This window comes from Nerophis lumbriciformis, linkage group LG30 (genome assembly GCF_033978685.3).
Source record: "Nerophis lumbriciformis linkage group LG30, RoL_Nlum_v2.1, whole genome shotgun sequence".
NCBI classification, from domain to species: Eukaryota; Metazoa; Chordata; class Actinopteri; order Syngnathiformes; family Syngnathidae; genus Nerophis; species Nerophis lumbriciformis.
The window spans coordinates 20733698-20749845 of record NC_084577.2 but is presented as its reverse complement, the minus strand read 5'-3'; positions in this window follow the sequence as shown (position 1 = coordinate 20749845).

The following is a 16148-nucleotide window of genomic DNA, read 5'->3' as shown; positions in this document are numbered from 1 at the left end:
TAGTCCGTGTCCGAGCAGGGGTCGAGGATCGAGGAAGTCAGTCAGGAATCCGGATGGATGTCGATAGGCAAAACACGATCACGGATGACAGGGAAGTCACTGCAGGAGACACAAGGGACATGAACAAGGGAGACACGGAGAGAGCAACGAGAAGGCGAGCAAAGCACAGGGGAGGGAATGCCAGACGTGATGCTTACTGGGAAGATGATCGACGTTCTGGCAAAGGTTCCTCGGGTCCGCTGGTCTTTATGCCGCTGCCTCTCATCAGGTCCAGGTGCGCGGATTTGTGATTGTCTGCAGGCTTGTTGCTGCCAACGGAAGTGAAATGCAGGTTTGAGTCCGCGCCGTGACATTTAATGCTCTTACGAGAATATTTTATTAATAATAATCATACTTTGCGGAAATCAATATACCACGGTCTGGTCTGGAGCCAAATGGCAATGATAAACTACAGGACAAGACTAACAAATCGGGGCGGAAAAATAATTTGATATATTAAAACTCAACCTGACTTGAAAGCCTCCCGCATGCACTTTTTTGGGTTCATGGCACACAGTTTTAGTAAGAATATAGCTACCGAGTTCAGTACTTTATAGGCACCGACCAGATTCTGTCGGTACTACGGAGTACAGACATATTGAAAATCAAACAGTAGCAAATTTACCTTTTGTTGCACTTGTTTTGTGAGCTTTGGCAACGGCTCAAACATTCGGCCGGCAAACAGTCACATTCGTAGCCGAGCGCCTCAATTGTTCATGCCAACAAATCAAGCATGCCTGATAGAGAGCTCTCAAACTGAAACAGTCAAATGTAAAAAAGCTCTTTTTAAAATAGAAAGCTTAGTCAAACACGTAATCTCCCTGTTAAATGCAGGTTTATATTCAGGCCTGGTTTTCCCTACAAATAGTTTCTCGGCAGACTGCAAATGTCTGCATTATGCAAATCACTTCCTGCCCGCACAAACAAGCCGGGACCAATCAATGTCAATCCCCGTTCCCTCGGCCAATCAATGTCATTCCCCGTCCTCCAGAAGCAGGTCTAATCGAAAGCCATTGTTCCTGAGGCATCGCATGCTAAATCAGGAGGGCTGAGAGACTCCACATTTTTTCACATTCCACTTTTTTTTTTTTTTTTTTGCACATAACTTCAAGAATCACTCAGAAGGAAGAGGTGAGAGCATCGCTCGGGGACACCGAGGTTAGGAAAACCCAGGTAACTTTGTTTTTCGACCGCTCCAGAGGACATTCCAAAAGATGTCAGTTAAGTACGCCGTGTACCGTAAATGCAAATAACTTATTCACATTATGGACCAGGGGTGTCAAACTCATTTTAGCTCAGGGGCCGCATGGAGGAAAATATATTCCCCCGCGGGCTGGACTGCTAATAATCATGGCATAATAATTTAAAAATAAAGACAACTACAAAATTGTTGTTTTTGCATTACTTTGGCCAAGAAATACGACAAGCACATTCTGAAAATGTAACCCTAACCCGAACCCTATCCTGAACGCTAAACCTAACCCTAACCCTAACCCTAACCCTAACCCTAACCCTAAACCCTAACCTGAACCTTAACCTTAACCTTAACCCTAACCCTAACACTAACCTTAATCCTAACCCCACCCCCAACCCTAGCCCTAACCCTAACCAACTCTTTTTCTTTATGCCTAACCCTAACCCTAACCCTAACCCTAATCCTAACCCTAACCCAAACCCCATCCCCAACCCTAACCCTAAACCCTAATCTTAACCCTAACCCTAACCCTAATGCTAAACCCACCCCCAACCCTAGGCCTAACCCTGACCAACTCTTTTCTTTATGCTTAACCCTAACCCTAACACTAATCCCAACCCCAACCCCAAACCTAATCCTAAACCCACCCCCAACCCTAGCCCTAACCCTAACCAACTCTTTTTATTTATGCCTAACCCTAACCCTAACCCTAATCTTAATCCTAAACCTAATCCTAACCCTAACCCCAACCCCAACCCTAACCCTAACCCTAAACCCTAACCGTAACCCTAAACCCACCCCCAACCCTTGCCCTAACCCTAACCAACTATTTTTCTTTATGCCTAACCCTAACCCTAACCCTAACCCTAACCCTAATCTTAATCCTAACCCTAATCCTAACCTTAACCCCAACCCCAACCCTAACCCTAAACCCTAACCTTAACCCTAACCCCAACCCCAACTCTAAACCTATCCCCACCCCAACCCTAGCCCTAACCCTAACCAACTCTTTTCTTCATGCCTAACCCTAACCCTAATCCTAATCCGAACCCTAATCCTAACCCTAACCCCAACCCCAACCCTAACCCTAACCCTAAACCCTAACCTTAACCCTAACCCTAATCCTAAACCCACTCCCAACCCTATTTCTAACCCTAACCAACTCTTTTTCTTTATGCCTAACCCTAATCCTAACCCTAACACTAATCCCAACCCCAATCCTAATCCTAAACCCACCCCCAACCCTAGCCCTAACCCTAACCAACTCTTTTTCTTTATGTCTAACCCTAATCCTAACCCTAACCCCTACCCCAACCCCAACCCCAACCCTAACCCTAAACCTAAACCCTAACCCTAACCTTAACCCTAACCCTAACCCTAACCCTAATCCTAAACCCACCCCCAACCCTAGCCCTAACCCGAACCAACTCTTTTTCTTTATGCCTAACCCTAATCCTAACCCTAGTCCTAACCCTAACACTAATCCCAACCCCAACCCCAACCCCAACCCTAATCCTAAACCCATCCCCAACTTTAGCCCTAACCCTAACCAACTTTTTTTCTTTTTGCCTAACCCTAACCCTAACCCTAACCTAATCCTAATCCTAACCCTAATCCTAACCCTAACCCCAACCCCAACCCTAACCCTAAACCTTAACCTTAACCTTAACCCTAACCCCAACCCCAACTCTAAACCTAACCCCACCCCCAACCCTAGCCCTAACCCTAACCAACTCTTTTTCTTTATGCCTAACCCTAAACCTAATCCTAATCCTAACCTTAATCCTAACCCTAACCCCAACCCCAACCCTAATCCTAATATCCTCTGGGCAAAACACTTCGAGCTAGGTGAAAAATCTGAGGAAAAAAATGCTGCAGTTTCAAAAACACCATGAAAAACACAATTAATTTGGACTTTGTCTCAGTGTTTTTACAAAGCCACTAAACTTTAAGCATTTCCTGTTCAGCATTCTCATGTTGGAAGTTCATTCAAAGACGTGTTCGGAAAAGCAGCCGAGTGTTTCCTCAAACCGCCGCTTCAGTGGCATCCGCAACTGCCACAACACATGCATTTATCATTCAAATAGTACATCCATGCATCCATTTTCAACCGCTTGTCTTTTTCTGGGTCGCGGGGGGTGCTGGAGCCTATCTCAGCTGCATTCGGGAGGAAGGCGGAGTACACTCAGGACAAGTCGCCACCTAATCGCAGGGCCGACACAGACAGACGGACAACATTCACTCTCACATTCACTCACTAGGGCCAATTTTAGTGTTGCCAATCAACCTATCCCCAGGTGCATGTCTTTGGAGGTGGGAGGAAGCCGGAGTACCCGGAGGGAACCCACGCAGTCACGGGGAGAACATGCAAACTCCATGCAGAAAGTTCCCGAGCCCAGGATTGCATAAGCATTTAAGTCCTATCTTATAACTCAATTGTATACTTTAGCCTTTAAATAGACTCCCTTTTTAGACCAGTTGATCTGCCGTTTCTTTTTTTTTCTGCTCTGCCCCACTCTCCCTTGTGGAGGGGGCGGCACAGGTTCGGTGGCTGTCCAGAGTCGGGACCCGGGGTGGACCGCTCGCCTGTGCATCGGTTGGGGACATCTCTGCGCTGCTGACCTGTCTCCGCTCGGGATGGTCTCCTGCTGGCCCCACTATGGGCTGGACTCTCACTATTATGTTAGATCCACTATGGACTGGACTCTCACTATTATGTTAGATCCACTATGGACTGGACTTTCACAATATTATGCTAGATCCAAGGGCAGCACGGTGCAAGAGGGGTTAGTGCATCTGCCTCACAATACGAAGGTCCTGAGTAGTCTTGGGTTCAATCCCGGGCTCGGGATCTTTCTGTGTGGAGTTTGCATGTTCTCCCCGTGGGTTCCCTCCGGGTATTCCGGCTTCCTCCCACCTCCAAAGACATGCACCTGGGGATAGGTTGATTGGCAACACTAAATTGGCCCTAGTGTGTGAATGTGAGTGTGAATGTTGTCTGTCTATCTGTGTTGGCCCTGCGATGAGGTGGCAACTTGTCCAGGGTGTACCCCGCCTTCCGCCCGATTGTAGCTGAGATAGGCTCCAGCACCCCCGCGATCCCAAAAGGGAATAAGCGGGAGAAAATGGATGGATGGATGCTAGATCCACTCGACGTCCATCGCGTCGGTCGCCACATCTACGGTCTTCTCCAAGGTTTCTCATTGTCATCCCACTGGGTTGAGTTTTTCCTTGCCCTGATGTAGCATCTGAATCAAGGATGTCGTTGTGGCTTGTGCAGCCCTTTGAGACACTTGGGATTTAGGGCTATATAAATAAACATTGATTGATTGATTGATTGATTGATTGATTGATTGATTGAACCCAGGACCTTCGTATTGTGAGGCACATGCACGAACCCCTTTCAATTATGATATAAACAAAACAATTGTCAACATGACAACATTATAGCCGAAATTAAGGTAACATAACTACAAACTTAACCAATGTGAACATAGTAGATTTAAGCACAAAATAAAATAGAACAAACAAATGTAGAAACACACATTTTTACAATGGAGTTCAAGGTGCGCCGCACAGAACTCTAACTGATACAAAGAAGATGATCATGGTGACTTAGGTCTTTGCATCTCACCGTTTCGTTATTTTATCCGCCGAGTGGATAGTTTCCATTGAAAAAAGGTATTGTGCGTCGCTTCAGCATCAGTCTGCCGCCATCTGCCGCCAGCCACAACAGGAGCACCTGATTGCTTGCACCCGCACTGACTGGAGTAGCGGCAGCCAATTCAAGGGGCGCTTAAAGTCAGCTGACCCGTCATCTTCAAACAGTGTCATGTGTGACGTGGGTTACACTTAAATTGCTATAGCGACATCCAGTGGACACATTTAGAACAGCAGTTTCTTTCATAAAAAAAAAATTGCAGCTCATTTTTATACTTACGTTTGACACCCGTGCTGTAGACATTTTAATATATAGACCACAATTACTCTTAGAAATACTTCTCATTTGTTGAACCTAATGCTGTGGCTGATTGGGGTACTTCCTCTCTGACTAAATGTCAACGGGGTTTGCTCTTCAAGCTTCAAACATCACAGTTTCCTCGCCAAGAACGCCCACAATCCATACTTTCCCTTTTATCTCTTGAAGATGTGAGGCTCCTCCAGCCTGGGCGGAGTCGTTAAAGTCAAAGACGCTTGTGTTAATTGCTGGTGAATTGGTCTTTTATGAGTAATGACGCCTCTGGTATGGGCTGCTTGTACATTTAATCAGCCATCGTGTACTTTGTACCACCTACACACTTTGTGGGTGGTAGTGTGAGAGGACTTAAGGTGCTCAAAGACTCTAGCGTACTGTGGGCGGAGCGGGCGCCGCACGGAATGTCTGCAGTCATTGAAGCTGTCGTAGTCGCGTAGGGCTGGGAACCGTTCACATATGAACCAATACAGTACCAATTTCCCGTACATGGGAATGGATACCGGTACCAAGTTTCGTTACTTTTGTGTGTTAATGGATACAAATGGATAACATCTCATTTATTATAAAAAATTAGCTGATCGTGATAACTGCTATCCAGTTGTTATAACTTGTTTCATTACCACATTTCCTAAAAAGTGTTAGTACTGTAAGTAGTGTACTTATTACGCACCAGCTGTTTTATGGTTTTATTTTCATTAACAAGCATTTAAGTCCCATCTTAAAACTCATTTGTATACTCTAGCCTTTAAATAGACCCCCCTTTTTAGACCAGTTGATCTGCCGTTTCTTTTCTTTTCTCCTCTGCCCCCCTCTCCCTTGTGGAGGCGGGACACAGGTCCGGTGGCCATGGATGAAGTACTGGCTGTCCAGAGTCGAGACCCGGGGTGGACCACTCACCTGTGCATTGGTTGGGGACATCTCTGCGCTACTGACCCGTCTCCGCTCTGCATTGTCTCCTGCTGGCCCCAGTATTCAAGATTCAAGATTCAAGATTCAAGATGATTCATTGTCAATTCTTAACATGCACACATAAGAACTGAAAAGTATATTTTCGGCACAGTCCCACTAAGAGCAGACATACGTTACAGGGAGACAAGACAAGACCGCCGATGGCGCAGCCATTTTTACGGCGCTCCTTAAAAATAAGGTGAGAAAAAGGTGATATTGGGAAGGAAAGGGGGGAGAGTATCAATCAATCAATCAATCAATGTTTATTTATATAGCCCTAAATCACAAGTGTCCCAAAGGGCTGCACAAGCCACAACGACATCCTCGGTACAAAGCCCACATAAGGGCAAGGAAAAACTCAAACCAGTGGGACGTCGATGTGAATGACTATGAGAAACCTTGGAGAGGACCGCATATGTGGGTAACCCCCCCCCCCCCCTCTAGGGAGACCGAATGCAATGGATGTCGAGTGGGTCTGACATAATATTGTAAGAGTACAGTCCATAGTGGATCCAGCATAACAGTAAGAGTCCAGTCCACAGTGGGGTCAGCAGGAAACCATCCCGAGCGGAGACGGGTCAGCAGCGCAGAGATGTTCCCAACCGATACACAGGCGAGCGGTCCACTCCGGGTCCCGACCCCGGACAGCCAGCACCCCATCCATGGCCACCGGACCTGAGTGTCTCCCCCTCCACAAGGGATAGGGGAGAAGAAAAGAAACGGCAGATCAACTGGTCTAAAAAAAGGGGGCTATTCAAAGGCTAGAGTATACAAATGAGTTTTAAGATGGGACTTAAATGCTTCTACTGAGGTAGCATCTCTAATTGTTACCGGGAGGGCATTCCATAGTACTGGAGCCCGAATAGAAAACGCTCTATAGCCCGCAGACTTTTTTTGGGCTCTGGGAATCACTAATAAGCCGGAGTTCTTTGAACGCAAATTTCTTGCCGGGACATATGGTACAATACAATCAGCAAGATTGGATAGAGCTAGACCGTGTAGTATTTTATACGTAAGTAGTAAAACCTTAAAGTCGCATATTAAGTGCACAGGAAGCCAGTGCAGGTGAGCCAGTATAGGCGTAATATGATCAATAAAAAAATATCAGTCAAAGACTGGATCCGCAAGAGGGGTCCAGACTGAGTCCAAGGGAAAAAAACCTCATTTGCAATGCAAACATAAACACGTTAAGTTTAGTCACAACAAACTCGCAACAGAGAGAGGGGGAGTTGGAGCAAACAAGCGGTGGTGAAGGCGGTGGTTGGGTGAGGGGCGGGTGCGTGCGTGTATGCCCAATCAACTTGGGTGTGATGTTGAAGTGTTTTTGTGGACTGGGGCCGATCTCAAAGTTCGACACCAGGTGCTTGTTGAGAAAAAGGGAGGTCAAAAGCGTCCATCGTTGAGGTGTCCTCGGGGGTGTTTTTCAGAGCAGCCTGTTCCTGATAACACAGCGTCAAGGCCATACTATGGACTGGACTCTCACTATTATGCTAGACCCACTCGGCATCCATTGCATCCGGTCTCCCCTAGAGGGATGGGGTCACCCACATCTGAGGTCCTCTCCAATGTTTCTCATAGTCATTCACATTGACATCCCACTGGGTTGTGAGTTTTTCCTTGCCCTTATGTGGGCTCTGAACCGAGGATGTCGTTGTGGCTTGTGCAGCCCTTTGAGACACTTGTGATTTAGGGCTATATAAATAAACATTGATTGATTGATTGAACAAAGTGTTGAAATCGCCATAAAAAAATTGCTAATGCTAATCAGTAGCAAAGCTAATGTATAGCACATTTTCTGAAACGTGGAGCTTTACTCACTCAAGTTGGAGTATTTTTTTAATCAATTAATTCGATGGCATTAAAAATCGCAACATTACCTTGAGGTAAAATTCTAGATTTTTACCAATTTTTAAAAAAATGTGCGCTTTTCCAGAAATTCCCAATTTTGGGGGAAATTCCCATTTAAATCAATGGGACATTCTTCAAAGTTCCACAATTCCCACATTTTTCATCCGATTCATACCATTCCAACTACAAACTGTTCATTCTATTTGGGAATTTCGGGATTTCCCTTAACAAATTCCAAAAATTCCCAGATTTCCCAGAATTCCAGGTTTTTCGGGACATTTTTCCCATTCAAAATGAATTGGTCATTTTTCAAACTTCCACCATTTCCACATGTTTCAACCCATTCTAACCATTCCACCTTCAACACATTCCACCATTCTGGAAATTCAAACTATCATTTTTCCAAGTTCAAAAAAATTCCAGGATTTTCCAGAAATCCTGGTTTTCCAAAGCCCTATTTCCATCCTTTTTTCTGGCGACTACTCCTCCCACATTTTTCAACCCTCTTCGACAGTTCCACCGTCAAAACATTCCTCTTAATTAGGACAAAAAACAACGTTTTTTTTTAACTGTTTTTCCGGAATTCCAGGAATTCCTTAATACCATTTATATATTCAACATGTTACTACTTCAACATTTCTCGACCGATTTAAAAAAATTCCAACACCAACCATTTCAACTCATTCAGAAAATTCTAGATTTTTAAAAATTAAAAAAAAAATGTGCACTTTTCCAGAAATTCCCAATTTTTTGGGAAATTCCCATTTAAATCAATGGGTCATTTTCCAAAGTTCCACAATTCCCACATTTTTCATCCGATTCAAACCGTTCCAACTTCAAACTGTTCAGCCTATTTGGGAATTGCGGGATTTCTCGTAAAAAATTCCAAAAATTCCCAGATTTCCCAGAATTCCAGGTTTTCCGGAACATTTTTCCCATTCAAAATGAATTGGTCATTTTTCAAACTTCCACCATTTCCACATGTTTCAACCCATTATAACCATTCCACGTTCAACACATTCCACCATTCTGGAAATTCAAACTATCATTTTTCCAAGTTCCAAAAAATTCCAGGATTTTCCAAAATTCCTGGTTTCCAAAGCCATATTTCCACCATTTTTTCTGGCGACTACTCCTCCCACATTTTTCAACCCTCTTCGACCGTTCCACTGCCAAAACATTCCTCTTAATCAAGACAAAAAAAAAAAAAATCTTTTAAACTGTTTTTCCGGAATTCCAGGAATTCCGTAATACCATTTATATATTCAACATGTTACTACTTCAACATTTGTCGACCGATTTAAAAAAATTCCAACACCAGCCATTTCAATTCATTCAGAAAATTCTAGATTTTTACCAATTTAAAAAAAAAATGGCGCTTTTCCAGAAATTCCCAAGTTTTTGGGAAATGTCATTTAAATCAATGGGACATTCTTCAAAGTTCCACAATTCCCACATTTTTCATCCGATTCAAACCGTTCCAACTTCAAACTGTTTAGCCTTTTCGGGAATTGCGGGCTTTCCCTTAACAAATTCCAAAAATTCCCCAGAATCCCAGGTTTTCCTGAACATTTTTCCCATTCAAAATGAATTGGTCATTTTTCAAACTTCCACCATTTCCACATGTTTTAACCCAATCTAACCATTCCACCTTCAACACATTCTACCATTCTGGAAATTCAAACTATCATTTTTCCAAGTTAAAAAAAATTCCAGGATTTTCCAGAAATCCTGGTTTTCCAAAGCCCTATTTCCATCCTTTTTTCTGGCGACTACTCCTCCCACATTTTTTAACCCTCTTCGACCATTCCACCGTCAAAACATTCCTCTTAATCAGGACAAAAAACAAAGTTTTTTTTTAAACTGTTTTTCCGAAATTCCAGGAATTCCGTAATACTATTTATATATTCAACATGTTACTACTTCAACATTTCTCGAACGATTAAAAAAATTCCAACACCAACCATTTCAACTCATTCAGAAAATTCTAGATTTTTAAAAATTAAAAAAAAATGTGCACTTTTCCAGAAATTCCCAATTTTTTGGGAAATTCCCATTTAAATCAATGGGTCATTTTCCAAAGTTCCACAATTCCCACATTTTTCACCCGATTCAAACCGTTCCAACTTCAAACTGTTCAGCCTATTCGGGAATTGCGGGATTTCTCTTAACAAATTCCAAAAATTCCCAGATTTCCCAGAAATCCAGGTGTTTCGGGACATTTTTCCCATTCAAAATGAATTTGTCATTTTTCAAACTTCCACCATTTCCACATGTTTCAACCCATTCTAACCATTCCACATTCAACACATTCCACCATTCTGGAAATTCAAACTATGATTTTTCCAAGTTCCAAAAAATTCCAGGATTTTCCAAAATTCCTGGTTTTCAAAACCCTATTTCCACCCTTTTTTCTGGCGACTACTCCTCCCACATTTTTCAAACCACTTCAACCATTCCACCGTCAAAACATTCCTCTAAATCAGGAAAAAAAATGTTTTATTTTAACTTTTTTTCCGAAATTCCAGGAATTCCGTAATACCATTTCTATATTCAACATGTTACTTCTTCAACATTTCTCGACCGATTTGGAAAATTCCAACACCAATCATTTCAACTCATTCAGAACATTCAAGATGTTTACCATTTTAAAAAAAAAGCGTTTTCCCGAAATTCCCAAATTTTGGGGAAATTCCCATTTATATCAATGGGACATTTTTCAAAGTTCCACAATTCCCACATTTTTCATCCAATTCAAACTGTTCCACCTTAAAAATACTCAACCTGTTAAGGAATGGTGTGCTCTATTCAACAATTCTAAAATTTTTTCCAGGATTTCAGTTCAACTTCAGCACTCACATGCATTTCCTTCAGGAATTGCCTCATCTAGTTTTTATTCAATTTCTTTGTAAAAAAAAAAATATAGATTTTTGTATTCCGTTTAAAACCCCTAATGGTAACATATGCAAGCCGGGGGTAGTGTTCTTATACCTTTTGGTTTAAAAAAATGCAACTTTGAACCTGTGACATATTACTGCTTGAATAAAAAATAAAATGCCTTAACATTCATCCCCCCAAAAGCCATACCTTCTGATAAATTTCATGAGAAGACGTTTATTCCAGCGTTTCAACTCATAACATCACATTGGGGTCACAGGTTTCCCTGCAGTTTATCCCCTGTCTTTATCTCCCATATTTCTCCTCTCTCTGCTCAGCATAATAATCAGCACAACGGAAATGTCATAAAAATGATTTCACATTTTTCCAACTGATTAAAATTCATGCCAGTGAAGTAGACGGTCAACTGTTCTGCTGTAGAGCTCCTCGCCGCTCGCCCTGTTTCCTCGCCGCACTTCATTTTAATGAGTTCCGTCGTACTTTTCCGAGATTTACATTTAAACTGAAATTCCACTTCTGTTTTCCACCTTGCAATAAAAAAAAAATGCAAGTGTTGATTACTAAGGAAGTGAAAAGTGCAATTGTTGAAAAGATCCATCATCCAAGCATTACTCTTCCTACTTATCCTGTTTCACAGATTTACACATTCATGGAGTAGAGATTGTATACTTTATTAATAGGAAAAGAAGGGTATGGAGTAGCCCAAAAATTGTACTTAAAATATTTTGGAGTAGTTCTTTGTAGTGCTTTATCAGTATCACGCAGTTAAAAAAAACTAAATCTTCACACATTTTCGTATTAATTTTTGTTTTGTAGGTTAGTTGTTTATAAATAGTGCTCCTGAGTTAATGTTGATGATAATTTTGTATTGACTATTATTTGTTGATTTTATTTCATGATTTTTTTTAGTATCAAAAAGGTCAGGTCGGTCAACACATGTTTATAGTTGAAAGAAAGATTTTTTTCATTATACAAAACCCAAAACCAGTGAAGTTGGCACGTTGTGTAAATGGTAAATAAAAACAGAATACAATGATTTGCAAATCCTTTTCAACCTATATTCAATCAAATAGGCTGCAAAGACAAGATATTTAATGTTCAAACTGAAAATTGTTGTTATTTTTTGCAAATATTAGCTAATTTGGAATTTGATGCCTGCAACATGTTTCAAAAAAGCTGGCACAAGTGGCAAAAAAGATGGAGAAAGTTGAGGAATGCTCACCAAACACTTATTTGGAACATCACACAGGTGAACAGGCTAATTGGGAACAGGTGGGTGCAATGATTGGGTATAAAAGCAGTTTCCATGACATTCTCAGTCATTCACAAACAAGGATGAGGCGAGGGTCACCAGTTTGTGAACAAATGTGTGAGCAAATTGTCCAACAGTTTAAGAACAACATTTCTCAATGAGCTATTGCAAGTAATTTAGAGATTTCACCATCTATGGTCCATAATATCATCAAAAGGTTCAAAGAATCTGGAGAAGTGACCTTCGATCCCCCAGGCGGTACTGCATCAAAAAGCGACATCAGTGTGTAAAGGATATCACCACATGGGCTCAGGAACACTTCAGAAAACCACTGTCAGTAACAGTTCATGGCTACATCTGTAAGTGCAACTTAAAACTCTACTGTGCAAAGCAAAAGCCATTTATCAACAACACCCAGAAACACAACTGGTTTTGCTGGGCCCAAGCTCATCTAAGATTGCCTGATGTAAAGTGTTAAAAGTGTTCTGTGGTCTGACGAGTCTACATTTGACATTGTTTTTGGAAACTGTGGGTGTTGTGTCTTCCAGACCAAAGAGGAAAAGAACCATCCGGACTGGTATAGACGCAAAGTTCAAAAGCCAGCATCTGTGATGGTATGGGGGTGTATTAGTGCCCAAGGCATGGGTAACTTACACATCTGTGAAGGCACCAGTAATGCTGAAAGGTACATACAGGTTTTGGAGCAACATATGTTGCCATCCATGAACGCCCCTGCTTATTTCAGCAAGACAATGCCAAGCCACATTCTGTACGTGTTACATCAACGTGGCCTTATAGTAAAAGAGTGCGGGTACTAGACTGGCCTGCCTGTAGTCCAGACCTGTCTCCCATTGAAAATGTGTGGCGCATTATGAAACCTAAAATACCACAACGGAATGCTCCAGGATACCAAAACATTTTGGACAATTCCATGGGATGGCACTTCAAGTTCATATGTGAGTAAAGGCAAGTGGCCAAATACTTTTGGCAATATAGTGTATGTATGGTGCATGTTCTCACCAGCAAGTGTGGACCATATTCTCCATTAACTGCTGATTCCAGCTTCAACAAATGTCAGCTGCTTGGGCTAAGAGCTCGGTGGGAACAACCCACTCTCCTGCCCTCTTCCTGTCCACGATTTACAGCTCGGCTAATGTATGTTTCCAGGGGTGACACGCCATGACAGATACTGCAGGTATAATGGAGACGGACATTTGACGGAGTGACAAGGGTCAGAGGGAGATGTAAACATAACCGCTGCGGAGGATGTATGGCTTCCATTCCCTTTCACACCTATAAACCTTCGCCGCTTGACGCTCAGCCATGTATAGATCCATTTTTTTTTTAATGACCAAAGTTAGATTAAATGAAATGTTAATTCATAAAGGTCGATTAAAAAAAATGCTAACCGGATGGGATATATGGCTCCTGGAAGGGAGCCGAATCTTGAGGAGCCGTTCAAAGTCTGGCTCGTAAATATTTATTCTTTTAAGTAACACCATGCGTACGTTGATGAACCTCACTCCCTGACAACTTCATGCCGAGTTGGTCAGCACGCACGCCTCTCATGCCGGTGACCAGGGGGTCACGCCTCGCAGTAGGAAGAACAACACATCCCAGAGCCACTACATCATGGGTGTCAAATTTGGCCAACTATTCTCCCGAATTTCTCCCGGTCAACATTATTGGGGGCGTGCCTTAAAGACAGTGCCGTCAACGTCCTCTACAACCTGTCGTCACCTCAGCTTTTCCTCTATATAAACAGCGTGCCAGCCAAGCTTTTACACACACATAAGTGAATGCCAAGCATACTTGATCAACAGCCATACTGGTCACACTGAGGGTGGCCGTGTAAACAACTTTAACACTGTTACAAATATGCGCCACACTGTGAACCCACACCAAACAAGAATGACGAACATATTTCCGATTCAAACTGTTCCAACTTCAAACTGTTCAGCCTATTCGGGAATCGCGGAATTTCCCTTAACAAATTCCAAAAATTCCCAGATTTCCCAGAATTCCAGGTTTTCCGGAACATTTTTCCCATTCAAAATGAATTGGTCATTTTTCAAACTTCCACCATTTCCACATGTTTCAACCCATTCTAACCATTCCACCTTCAACACATTCCACCATTCTGGAAATTCAAACTGTAATTTTTCCAAGTTAAAAAAAATTCCAGGATTTTCCAGAAATCCTGGTTTTCCAAAGCCCTATTTCCATCCTTTTTTCTGGAGACTACACCTCCCACATTTTTCAAACCACTTCAACCGTTCCACCGTCAAAACATTCCTCTAAATCAGGAAAAAAAAAAATAAAATTGTAACTGTTTTTCCGGAATTCTAGGAATTACGTAATACCATTTATATATTCAACATGTTACTACTTCAACATTTCTCGACCGATTTAAAAAAAATTCCAACACCAACCATTTCAACTCATTCAGAAAATTCTAGATTTTTACCAATTTAAAAAAAAAAGTGCGCTTTTCCAGAAATTCCCAATTTTTGGGGAAAGTCCCATTTAAATCAATGGGTAATTTCCCAAAGTTCCACAATTCCCACATTTTTCATCCGATTCAAACCGTTCCAACTTCAAACTGTTCAGCCTATTCGGGAATTGCGGGCTTTCCCTTAACAAATTCCAAAAATTCCCAGATTTCCCAGAATTCCAGGTTTTTCGGGACATTTTTCCCATTCAAAATGAATTGGTCATTTTTCAAACTTCCACCATTTCCACATGTTTCAACCCATTCTAACCATTCCACCTTCAACACATTCCACCATTCTGGAAATTCAAACTATCATTTTTCCAAGTTCCAAAAAATTCCAGGATTTTCCAAAATTCCTGGTTTCCAAAGCCCTATTTCCACCATTTTTTCTGGCGTCTACTCCTCCCACATTTTTCAAACCACTTCAACCGTTCCACAGTCAAAACATTCCTCTTAATCCAGGAATTCCGTAATACCATTTCTATATTCAAAATGTTACTTCTTCAACATTTCTCGACCGATTTGGAAAATTCCAACACCAACCATTTCAACTCATGCAGAACATTCAAGATTTTTACCATTTAAAAAAAAAAAAAAAGCGTTTTCCCGAAATTCCCAAATTTTGGGGAAATTCCCATTTAAATCAATGGGACATTCTTCAAAGTTCCACAATTCCCACATTTTTCATCCAATTCAAACTGTTCCACCTTCAAAATACTCAACCTGTTAAGGAATGGTGTGCTCTACTTCAACAATTCTAAAAAAATGTCCAGGATTTCAGTTCAACTTCAGAATTCACACACAATTCCTTCAGGAATTCCCTCATCTAGTTTTTATTCAATTTCTTTAAAAAAAAAAATATATAGATTTTGGTATTCCCTTTAAAACCCCTAATGGTAACATATGCAAGCCGGGGGTGGTGTTCTTATACCTTTTGGTTTAAAAAAATGCAACTTTGAACCTGTGACATATTACTGCTTGAATAAAAAATAAAATGCCTTAACAATCATCCCCCCAAAAGCCATACCTTCTGATAAATTTCATGAGAAGACGTTTATTCCGCGTTCTTTGCAGCGTTTTCAACTCATAACATCATAACCCTCCCCCACCCACCAAGTTAATGTTGATATTTACCTCAGAAGGTCGCAAATAGAAAAGAAGCATTCAATTTTTTATTTAAATTTTATTTAATATACCATTGATGTTTTTTTGTTTGTTTTTTGAAAGTTGATTTTGCACTATTAAGTTGCTTGTTCCGTATTCAGTGTTGAAGCAAATCAGTGTAGAAGATAATTAACGTTTTATTCATGCACTTTCTCTTGAATGTTTGATTCATTCATTATTGTTATTTTATTTTCAAATTTATTAGCCTGTGGAAAAAGTTAATGTTGATATTTACCTCAGGAGGCTGCAAATAGAAAAGAGGCATTCAATTTGTATTTAAATTTTATTTGATATGCCATTGATATTTTTTGATGAGGTATTATTATTTGAAACT